At 54.0% G+C, this 11884-nt stretch overlaps 1 protein-coding gene across 2 annotated transcripts in view; it reads right to left on the reverse strand.

Moving 5' to 3' along the window:
* Window positions 1–3202, reverse strand: part of LOC144949084 (uncharacterized) — a 23766-nt gene extending 20564 nt beyond the window's left edge. For both annotated transcript variants that reach the window (XM_078878921.1, XM_078878927.1), the window contains exon 1: window positions 3058–3202. The gene's annotated coding sequence lies outside the window, so the exon portion shown is untranslated. The remainder of the gene's footprint in view (window positions 1–3057) is intronic.
* Window positions 3203–11884: the final 8682 nt, after the last annotated feature.

Here is an 11884-nt window from a genome sequence, read left to right on the forward strand (position 1 = left end):
GAGAGAGGGGGGGTAGAGAGAGGGGGTAGAGAGAGGGGGGGGGGGTAGACAGAGGGGGTAGAGAGAGGGGGGGGGTAGAGAGAGGGGGTAGAGAGAGAGGGGGGGTAGAGAGAGGGGGGCGGGTAGAGAGAGGGGGTAGAGAGAGAGGGGGTAGAGAGAGGGGGTAGAGAGAGGGGGGGTAGACAGAGGGGGTAGAGAGAGGGGGGGGTAGAGAGAGGGGGTAGATAGAGGGGGGGGGGTAGACAGAGGGGGTAGAGAGAGGGGGGGGGGGGTAGAGAGAGGGGGTAGAGAGAGAGGGGGGGTAGAGAGAGGGGGGCGGGTAGAGAGAGGGGGGTAGAGAGAGAGGGGGTAGAGAGAGGGGGTAGAGAGAGGGGGGGGGGGGTAGACAGAGGGGGTAGAGAGAGGGGGGGTAGAGAGAGGGGGTAGAGAGAGGGGGGGGGTAGACAGAGGGGGTAGAGAGGGGGGGGGGTAGAGAGAGGGGGTAGAGAGAGAGGGGGGGTAGAGAGAGGGGGGCGGGTAGAGAGAGGGGGTAGAGAGAGAGGGGGTAGAGAGAGGGGGTAGAGAGAGGGGGGGGTAGACAGAGGGGGTAGAGAGAGGGGGGGTAGAGAGAGGGGGTAGAGAGAGGGGGGGGGTAGACAGAGGGGGTAGAGAGAGGGGGGGGGTAGAGAGAGGGGGTAGAGAGAGAGGGGGGGTAGAGAGAGGGGGGCGGGTAGAGAGAGGGGGTAGAGAGAGAGGGGGTAGAGAGAGGGGGGGGGTAGAGAGAGGGGGGTAGAGAGAGAGAGGGGGGTAGAGAGAGAGGGGGTAGAGAGAGAGGGGGGGGTAGAGAGAGGGGGGGTAGAGAGAGGGGGGTAGAGAGAGGGGGGGTAGAGAGAGGGGGTAGAGAGAGAGGGGGGGTAAGAGAGGGGGTAGAGAGAGAGGGTAGAGAGAGGGGGTAGAGAGAGAGGGGGGGGTAGAGAGAGGGGGTAGAGAGAGAGGGGTAGAGAGAGGGGGTAGAGAGAGAGGGGGTAGAGAGAGGGGGTAGAGAGAGAGGGGGGTAGAGAGAGAGGGGTAGAGAGAGGGGGTAGAGAGAGAGGGGGTAGAGAGAGGGGGTAGAGAGAGAGGGGGTAGAGAGAGGGGGTAGAGAGAGGGGGTAGAGAGAGAGGGGTAGAGAGAGGGGGTAGAGAGAGGGGGTAGAGAGAGAGGGGGTAGAGAGAGGGGGTAGAGAGAGAGGGGGTAGAGAGAGGGGGTAGAGAGAGAGGGGGGTAGAGAGAGGGGGTAGAGAGAGAGGGGGTAGAGAGAGAGGGGTAGAGAGAGGGGGGTAGAGAGAGAGGGGGTAGAGAGAGGGGGTAGAGAGAGAGGGGGTAGAGAGAGAGAGAGGGGGGGGGTAGAGAGAGAGGGGGTAGAGAGAGAGGGGTAGAGAGAGGGGGGTAGAGAGAGAGGGGGTAGAGAGAGGGGGTAGAGAGAGAGAGGGGGTAGAGAGAGAGGGGTAGAGAGAGGGGGTAGAGAGAGAGGGGGTAGAGAGAGGGGGTAGAGAGAGAGGGGGTAGAGAGAGGGGGTAGAGAGAGAGGGGGTAGAGAGAGAGGGGTAGAGAGAGGGGGGTAGAGAGAGGGGGTAGAGAGAGAGGGGGTAGAGAGAGGGGGTAGAGAGAGAGGGGGTAGAGAGAGGGGGTAGAGAGAGAGGGGGTAGAGAGAGGGGGTAGAGAGAGAGGGGGTAGAGAGAGAGGGGTAGAGAGAGGGGGTAGAGAGAGAGAGGGGGGGGTAGAGAGAGAGGGGGTAGAGAGAGGGGGGGGGAGTAGAGAGAGGGGGTAGAGAGAGAGAGGGGGTAGAGAGAGAGAGAGGGGGTAGAGAGAGAGGGGGGGTAGAGAGAGGGGGTAGAGAGGGGGGGGGTAGAGAGAGGGGGGGGTAGAGAGAGGGGGTAGAGAGAGAGGGGGTGGGGTAGAGAGAGGGGGTAGAGAGAGAGGGGGTAGATAGAGGGGGTAGAGAGAGGGGGTAGAGAGAGAGGGGGTAGATAGAGGGGGTAGAGAGAGGGGGTAGATAGAGGGGGTAGAGAGAGGGGGTAGAGAGAGAGGGGGTAGAGAGAGGGGGTAGTGAGAGAGAGAGGGGGTAGAGAGTGGGGGGGGGTAGAGAGAGATGGGGGGTAGAGAGAGGGGGTAGAGAGAGGGGGTAGAGAGGGAGGGTAGAGAGAGAGGGGGTAGAGAGAGAGGGGGTAGAGAGAGGGGGGTAGAGAGGGGGGGTAGAGAGAGAGGGGGTAGATAGAGGGGGTAGAGAGAGGGGGTAGAGAGGGGGGGTAGAGAGAGAGGGGGTAGATAGAGGGGGTAGAGAGAGGGGGTAGATAGAGGGGGTAGAGAGAGGGGGTAGAGAGAGAGGGGGGTAGAGAGAGGGGGTAGAGAGAGAGAGGGGGTAGAGAGTGGGGGGGGGGGGTAGAGAGAGATGGGGGGTAGAGAGAGGGGGGTAGAGAGAGGGGGTAGAGAGGGAGGGTAGAGAGAGAGAGGGGGTTGTAGAGAGAGAGGGGGTAGAGAGAGGGGGTAGAGAGGGAGGGTAGAGAGAGAGGGGGTAGAGAGAGAGGGGGTAGAGAGAGGGGGTAGAGAGAGGGGTAGAGAGAGGGGGGGTAGAGAGAGAGGGGGGGTAGAGAGAGGGGGTAGAGAGGGGGGGTAGAGAGAGAGGGGGTAGAGAGAGGGGGTAGAGAGAGGGGGTAGAGAGGGAGGGTAGAGAGAGAGGGGGTAGAGAGAGAGGGGGTAGAGAGAGGGGGTAGAGAGGGGGGGTAGAGAGAGAGAGGTAAGGGGTAAGAAGGAGGAGAGTAGAGCGTGAATCTTTTGTGAAATCTTTCATTTAAAAATGGAGGGAGGGGGGGGCACACAAAGCAAAGCATTGAAAAAAAACCGAAATGATGAACGAAGCAAAGTGCCGACTACACCGAGCATCTTCTTGTTTCCTCTGATCGTAATAAAAAATAAAGAAGAAAAGGAGAGGCAGGGAAGGAGAGGAGAGGAGATGGAGCAGAGGAGAGGGGCTTGCGCATGGCTGCTCGTGGCCGAGGGTTTTAAAGAGCTCCTCACGAAACATCCTCCGTGACACGAACCTTCTTGTCGCTGCGCTCGGTATCAAGTCGCGGAGGAGGTCGAAGCGATCATGAACAGTTGAGGTATGAGCGCGCGTTGTGTGTGTGTGTGTGAGTGTTGTGTGTGTGTGCGTGAGTGTTGTGTGTGTGCGAGAGTGAGCGTTGTTGTGTGTGTGAGGTTCCTATGGTGACCAGCGATGTGGCCAGTGGCGTTAGTAGCGCTACGAATCCGTCGATCCGAGTTCTATTCCCCGCTCAGAGGCCACCAAGACCCGTGGCGATTATCTGAACCGGTCCGGGGCCTCCCCTAGGTCGACTCAGCCTCAAATGAGTATACCTGGTGCGGTGTGTTAAAACGTCGCCACTGGGGAGACAAAGGCGGTCGGGCGTGGTTGCTGGCCACCCACCTTCTCGTGAGCCGTGGCGGCCTTCATAGGTGCTCGCTAACAGCACTTGCCCCTACAGTTTGTTAAGGCTATACGGGGATCTTTGTTTTTGTCTCATTCATAGGTGCTGCTGCTGCTACCCGCTCACAGCACTTGCCCCGACAGTCTGTTAGAGGCTACACGGGGGATCTTTGTCTTTGTCTCCTTCATAGGCGCTGCTGCTGCTACTCGCTAACAGCACTTGCCCCGACAGTCTGTTAGAGGCTACACGGGGGATCTTTGTCTTTGTCTCAATCATAGGCGCTGCTACTGCTACCCGCTCACAGCACTTGCCCCGACAGTCTGTTAGAGGCTACACGGGGGACCTTTGTCTTTGTCTCAATCATAGGCGCTGCTGCTGCTGCTACCCGCTCACAGCACTTGCCCCGACAGTCTGTTAGAGGCTACACGGGGGATCTTTGCCTTTGTCTCATTCATAGGCGCTGCTGCTGCTACCCGCTCACAGCACTTGCCCCGACAGTCTGTTAGAGGCTACACGGGGGACCTTTGTCTTTGTCTCAATCATAGGTGCTGCTACTGCTACCTGCTCACAGCACTTGCCCCGACAGTCTGTTAGAGGCTACACGGGGGATCTTTGCCTTTGTCTCAATCATAGGCGCTGCTGCTGCTACCCGCTCACAGCACTTGCCCCGACAGTCTGTTAGAGGCTACACGGGGGACCTTTGTCTTTGTCTCAATCATAGGTGCTGCTACTGCTACCTGCTCACAGCACTTGCCCCGACAGTCTGTTAGAGGCTACACGGGGGACCTTTGCCTTTGTCTCAATCATAGGCGCTGTTGCTGCTGCTACCCGCTCACAGCACTTGCCCCGACAGTCTGTTAGAGGCTACACGGGGGATCTTTGCCTTCGAGGTTGCTATGGCGACCAGGTGTTGGGTGTTTGGCTGCCCGTGGCCCAGTGCGACTTTAAAATCACCAGCAGGATGAAGGCCTCGTCTCGTGGTGAGCGCTGCGCTGCGCTACGAAGCCGGCGACCCGAGTTCGATTCCCGCTCAAGGCCACCACCGGTGACGATTATTTGAACCGGTCCTGGGCCTCCCCCTAGGTCGACTGAGCCTCAAACGAGTAACTGGTGTGGTGTGTGAACATCGCCACTGGGGAGACAAAGGCGGCCGGTGAATCCAAGTCCCCGGGCGAAGCCGGGTACTGAAGCTAGTGGAGGGATACATTTAACACGTTCATATTCACGCGATCTAACGCTCAAAAAAACCTTTATTATGGATAATATTGGTCGCCAAAGCCTCATAGCACGTGTTAAACTTCCTAACTTTGACCCGCGCTTTACCAACATAAACCCTCTTCTAAAAACACATCTTTACCCGAATTTAAATCTACCAAAAATAAACAAAATATTTTTGCAAAACATCTTTACCAAATCTTCTTGGTTCTTTCGGTAAAGTCACGTAGAAGGGAAGTAATAAAATAATAAAAATAAAACATAATAAAACAATTCTCACGACGTTTCGGCCACAACGCAAGCAGCCGTCCTCAGGCGAAGAATGAGAACATTATCAAGCTAGGAGCTTATATAGGTGTAGCGAGGAGGAGCGCCTTAACAAAAGAATGTGCATATGAAGAGGAATTTAGCATACCAATGGGCAATGAGTAGGAGGTGGGCGGAGGGGTTTCAAAGTCCCATTATGCCCATGCATTATGCAGGATCAACAGCACCACGGGGGGGCGCAAGGAACAGCGTTAATAAAGGAAAGGAATGTTAATGATATGTAACTGCATTTACCAAACAACCACGTAGAAAACCAAAGTAAAAACTACATAAAAAACTAAAATATAAACTGATACTTACTATACTCTACAATAAGCTGAGTTACTAACAACAAATAATAAATTACAATTCTACGTCGTAAGAAGTATATAATATACTTCCATCTAAACTTTATTCTCTTAGCATATACAGTACTATATACTGCCATAGATAATCTATAGATAACAGTACTATATACTGCCATAGATAATCTATAGATAATCTATGGCAGTATATAGTACTGTATATGCTAAGAGAATAAAGTTTAGATGGAAGTATATTATATACTTCTTACGACGTAGAATTGTAATTTATTATTTGTTGTTAGTAACTCAGCTTATTGTAGAGTATAGTAAGTATCAGTTTATATTTTAGTTTTTTATGTAGTTTTTACTTTGGTTTTCTACGTGGTTGTTTGGTAAATGCAGTTACATATCATTAACATTCCTTTCCTTTATTAACGCTGTTCCTTGCGCCCCCCCGTGGTGCTGTTGATCCTGCATAATGCATGGGCATAATGGGACTTTGAAACCCCTCCGCCCACCTCCTACTCATTGCCCATTGGTATGCTAAATTCCTCTTCATATGCACATTCTTTTGTTAAGGCGCTCCTCCTCGCTACACCTATATAAGCTCCTAGCTTGATAATGTTCTCATTCTTCGCCTGAGGACGGCTGCTTGCGTTGTGGCCGAAACGTCGTGAGAATTGTTTTATTATGTTTTATTTTTATTATTTTATTACTTCCCTTCTACGTGACTTTACCGAAAGAACCAAGAAGATGAATCCCTGCAGTCACGAAAGCTTTAAATCGAAATTTAAATCTTTACCAAAATAAACAAATTAAACCCTCTTATTCTGCCAAACCCATCCCCACCCGATAATCCCTTCGTGTTGCAAACTCACCCAACCTGCTTTTAAACAATAAGTGTAAGAAGTAAAACAAACTTTAAAGTCCTCGTTCAAGCCGCCATGAAGGAAGGACCTCCCGAAATCGTGAGTCTTCGAGAAGGAGTCGTTAGGTCAGAGGAGCATGGCCAGATATGACAACTGTAGTGCCGTAGATGGGCCACGCTTACCGGCAGTGATAGACGAGGTCCATCTGCAAGGGTGCCCCGTATCGTGATTGAAACCCAGGGTCACTGGGTTTCAATCACGAAGTGGGCTAACCACTGGCACCACCACTCATCCCACAACAGAAAATGATGCCCATGGTTTCAAGTTGCTTTGCATTAGCGTGTAATTCTTGACAATGACCGTCTGTGTTTTCTATTTGTGTCCAGGTCGCTTCTAAAAAAATAAAAGCTCATAGCTCAGTGGGGCTTTACCTGATAACATTTTAAAAGAGTTTAGTTTTGTGTGATTTCGATTTAAAGCTTTCGTGACTGCAGGGATTCATCTTCTCGGTTCTTTCGGTAAAGTCACGTAGAATGGAAATAAAATAAAACATAATAAAATAATTATTTTATTATGTTTTATTTGTGTGATTTGTTTACCCTTTCCTATAATTTGCACTCCGATCGTCTCTGTTGGCACTGCTTCTTGTCGTGACGTCCCGACAAGGAGGCCCCCTTTTCTGGACATCTGTGATATGTGGATTGCACTCTCATGGTGCCAATCTCTCATGAACACTGCTGATGTGCGCACGTGCGGGCATGATACTCTAATGCGACGACGGAAGCTCATTCATGCTAATCTCCCTCCCGAATCCCTCTCTCCCTAATCTCCCCCGTTAACACAACTGACCTGCTTGCGTCTGTGGAAGGAATTCCTTTCCAGCTCGGACCCCGCTTGCTTGCCAATCGCCACTAAATCACATCCTTGCTGTAACAGCTCTCTCGCTGGTTCGGCAGTTCCACTGCTGGATGATATTTTTTCAGCCCGAGGACGACCGCTTGTGTTGCGATGGAAACGTCGTGATTTATTTTATTTTATACCGACGTGACTTTACCGAATTAACCGTAGAGTATGATAAAAAAAAAAGAGCTTTACAGCTCTACGGATTTCTCCACGCCGTCCCGTCCCTCCCCTATGACCCTTCCGTGACCCCCCCCCCCCCCCCCACGTGCCCTCTTGTTACTGCCACTCATTCCTCGGCCCTTGCCGGTGCCCTTGCCGTCGAAATCACTCGGATCTCGATTTAGGTTTTTTTTCGGTCAGCGCTCTGAAAATTTTCGTTTCGTTATTTTGAGCGCCTCGAGTTGAGGCGCCCTCCAAAGACGCAATAAGTACAACCCGTAAAAACAAAGTTTTTCACTATAAATCCTTTATATGCGTGGCATCGGTTTTATTTTATTATTCATTTCTGTTTTTCTTGAGTAATCAGTTTCATTTTTATCACATTGGTATTTTAAATTAAATATGAAATTTTTTTTCCTAAAAAGTGGAAAATTTAGGAAAAAAAATTTCACGAAAATAAATTGTCACGCACAACGAGTCTGTGTGCAAAATGTCAGCTCGATCGGATCACGGGAAGTGGGTTACAAAACGACCGAAAGATTTGCACGGTCGTAAGCGCGCAAGCGAGCAAGCAAGCGAACTTAATATAAAGGATTTAAAAATAAGATTTGACGGCGTGGAACGGTGGCGCAACGCACTCAGCGGAGCGCTGCGCGCACACCCCTCTCGCTCGCACCACCTCGAACCTCCCACGCCCACGCACGCACATCAACAGCCCGCCCCCCCTACCCCACTCAAGGGCAGCTGTGGCTCAGGGAGGCTGGTGCCGTACTGCTGGCGGGGGAGCGGTGCCGGAGCGCGTGCGCTTCCAAACGCCGGCGACACGGCTACGGTGACAGCTCGTGGCCATCGCCGGTGACCGGTGACGATTACCCGGACCGGTGCCTGGCGCCTCCTCCCCTGGGTCGACTCGGGCCACAACATCCGAGCCACTGGGGAGACAAAGGCGGCCGAGGGGGCGCGGGGGCTGGCCACCCAACCCCCTCGTATAACCGTGCCGGCCTTCGTCGGCGCTGCTACTCGCTAGCAGCGCTTGCACCTCCAATTTAGCACGGCTGGCGACGTAGGGTACACGAAAGAAGTTCAACAAACACACGCGCGCATAGGGGCCGCACGGGGGCGGCTTTGTCTTTGCCACATTCACCGAAGGGTCAAGCGACGGAGGGGTGAATGAAACGAAGGGTCAAGCGACGGAGGGGTGAATGAAACGAAGGGTCAAGCGACGGAGGGGTGAATGAAACGAAGGGTCAAGCGACGGAGGGGTGAATGAAACGTAGGGTCAAGCGACGGAGGGGTGAATGAAACAAAGGGTCAAGCGACGGAGGGGCGAATGAAACGACGGGTCAAGCGACGGAGGGGCGAATGAAACGAAGGGTCAAGCGACGAATGGGTGAATGAAATGAAGGGTCAAGCGACGGAGGGGTGAATGAAACGAAGGGTCAAGCGACGGAGGGGCGAATGAAACGAAGGGTCAAGCGACGGAGGGGCGAATGAAACGAAGGGTCAAGCGACGGAGGGGCGAATGAAACGAAGGGTCAAGCGACGGAGGGGCGAATGAAACGAAGGGTCAAGCGACGAATGGGTGAATGAAATGAAGGGTCAAGCGACGGAGGGGCGAATGAAACGAAGGGTCAAGCGACGGAGGGGCGAATGAAACGAAGGGTCAGCGACGGAGGGGCGAATGAAACGAAGGGTCAAGCGACGGAGGGGCGAATGAAACGAAGGGTCAAGCGACGAATGGGTGAATGAAATGAAGGGTCAAGCGACGGAGGGGTGAATTAAACGAAGGGTCAAGCGACGGAGGGGTGAATGAAATGAAGGGTCAAGCGACGGAGGGGTGAATGAAACGAAGGGTCAAGCGACGGAGGGGTGAATGAAACAAAGGTCAAGCGACGAAGGGGTGAATGAAACGAAGGGTCAAGCGACGGAGGGGTGAATGAAACGAAGGGTCAAGCGACGAAGGGGTGAATGAAACGAAGGGTCAAGCGACGGAGGGGTGAATGAAACGAAGGGTCAAGCGACGGAGGGGTGAATGAAACGGAGGGTCAAGCGACGAATGGGTGAATGAAGCGAAGGGTCAAGCGACGGAGGGGTGAATGAAACGAAGGGTCAAGCGACGAAGGGGTGAATGAAACGAAGGGTCAAGCGACGAATGGGTGAATGAAACGAAGGGTCAAGCGACGGAGGGGTGAATGAAACGAAGGGTCAAGCGACGGAGGGGTGAATGAAACGAAGGGTCAAGCGACGGAGGGGTGAATGAAACGAAGGGTCAAGCGACGGAGGGGTGAATGAAACGAAGGGTCAAGCGACGGAGGGGTGAATGAAACGAAGGGTCAAGCGACGGAGGGGTGAATGAAACGAAGGGTCAAGCGACGAAGGGGTGAATGAAGCGAAGGGTCAAGCGACGAATGGGTGAATGAAACGAAGGGTCAAGCGACGGAGGGGTGAATGAAGCGAAGGGTCAAGCGACGGAGGGGTGAATGAAACGAAGGGCCAAGCGACGGAGGGGTGAATGAAACGAAGGGTCAAGCGACGGAGGGGTGAATGAAACGCGAGCGAGCGAACGGAATGAAGGAGGCGGGTGAGGCGCGAGCTGCAAATCCGGGATTTATTTCAACATCCATGAGCAGGGGTGGCGACACAAAAAAACTTCACATCACCCGAGCAATCTTCCGTGGTAAATAAAGCTTTTATCAAAATAACTTTTTCGTTTTTCAAATTAAATTCATTTTTTCTCTCTCTCTCGCCTCACCTTCCCCCCCCCCACCTCCCAAAAAAAAAAAACATCTTACGTATTAATTATTCTTCATTTCTCTCCCTCTCCGTCGGTCGCGATTTCCCCACGACCACCATCCTACACGGACAATTGCAGCCAGCTTAGGGGGGGGGGGGGGTGTTGTAGGGGGTAGATTTCTTCACGAGAAGCGTCCGGCCTGGCAGGAGACGAGCGGTTCGGCCGGCAGGAGGAGCGATGGAGGAGAGACGGGCGAGGTGGAGTACAGGAGGATGGAGAGAGATCGGTAGTCGTGGGGGGGGGGGGGGGGGGCACATCGACAACGCTTCCTCCTCTCCTGGCCTTCTCAAGCCGGACCCCCCCCCCCCACCCCGCTCGATCTCTCTCTCCGGCACGACGAGCACGCAGCACTTCGTATTTTCGGTCCCAAATGTTCGTCTCCACGCGCGAGATTCTTTTTCAAGGTAAAACGGGTTTTTTTTTCTTGTCGTCGTCGTCGATGACGATGACGGTTACTTTTGTTTAAATACGCCTCAAGAGAACGGGAGCGCGCTGGGGGATCGCAACGGGGCAAGTTGCGCGCCACGCGGCGAGTTCCGCTTTGTTGCGTTCCGTTTCTTTCTTGCGTCGTTTTTTTAAATGTTCTCCCCGCTTCAGTCTCCCACCCACCCACCACCTCTCCTCCTCCTCCTCCTCCGACGTCGTCTCTCGCTGGATCTCCCAGCTTTGTCGCCGTGTGAAGAGAGAGACGACAAAAACAATCAAGAACACCTCGCCGCCTCACCCCCCCCCCCACCGCTCTCCCACCTCCGACGCTTAAGTTCACATCCAAACCGATCGGGGGGGGGGGGGGGGGTGGGGGGGCATGCGGAGAGGGGGGCGAGTGGGTGAGAGAAAAAGTTGCGGACAGAAACTCGTCAATTCCCGTGCGCAAACAAAACGGTGGCCGGCGCGCGCGCAGGGCGGGGGGCGAGTAGCAGAAATCGATTTTTTTTTCGCGTTTTCAGTTTGATCATCCCGAGACTTTTGCGAGCGCAGAGACACGGCGCAGTGCGGACGAACGCACGCGCACGCGCAGAGATACCGGTGCAAAATTACACCGCGCCGCGGTGGTGGTGATGGTGGGGGGGGGTGGGGGTGCGGAGATGCAACACGCCACACAAAGAGCATCGATTTGACCAAGGCAGGGCTGGTGACTTTGTTTTATTAATTACACTTCCAATCGCAGCCAGGGGCGAGGGGAGCACGAAGAGATGGGAGGGGGGGGGAAGGGCAAGGGAGGGAGGAGTGGGGGGTGGGACGTGGGGCTTTGCGCCGGGGGAATCACCGGTGACCGCTGACAGATTTTTTTTTTGACACACGAAAACACTAAACTACCCCCCCCCCCCCCCGTAGAAGCGTCAAAATTTTTTTTAAATTTTGATTCCTCACGTTTTATTCGTTTAAAATCCGCAACGGTGAAAACTTTCTTGCATTCACGGCGATGCTGGGGATTTGAAACTCGGCGGGTGGGTGGAGGCGGGGATGAGGGCGGATGGGTGGAAGGAGGGATGGTGGTGGGTGAGTGGGTGGGAGGAGGGAGGGGGGGAGGAGGGGGATGGTGGTGGGTGAGTGAGTGGATGGGTGGACGGAGCGTCGCGACCGGATGATCGCGACCGAGTGACCCTCGCCCACGATAACATCGACACGACGTTTGCCCCACGGACCGTGCCCCCCCCGCCCCTCCCCCCCCAAGGTCCGTGCCCCCCACCCAGATCCCAACCCCCCCAAATCCTTCCTTCACCACCACCACCACAGTTACAGTCAAGTTCTCTGGGCCTATGCTGTGAAGGCGCGTCTGGTTCACAATTGGGGGTTAGCATTCGTGGGAAATATTTTCCGTCGTGGTTTTTTGTTGTTGTGCGTCGTCGTTTCCGTGGTCGTTTTTTTTTCCCGCGTCTCCGCGATGT

This window comes from Lampetra fluviatilis, chromosome 3 (assembly GCF_964198595.1).
Source record: "Lampetra fluviatilis chromosome 3, kcLamFluv1.1, whole genome shotgun sequence".
Classification (NCBI taxonomy): domain Eukaryota; kingdom Metazoa; phylum Chordata; class Hyperoartia; order Petromyzontiformes; family Petromyzontidae; genus Lampetra; species Lampetra fluviatilis.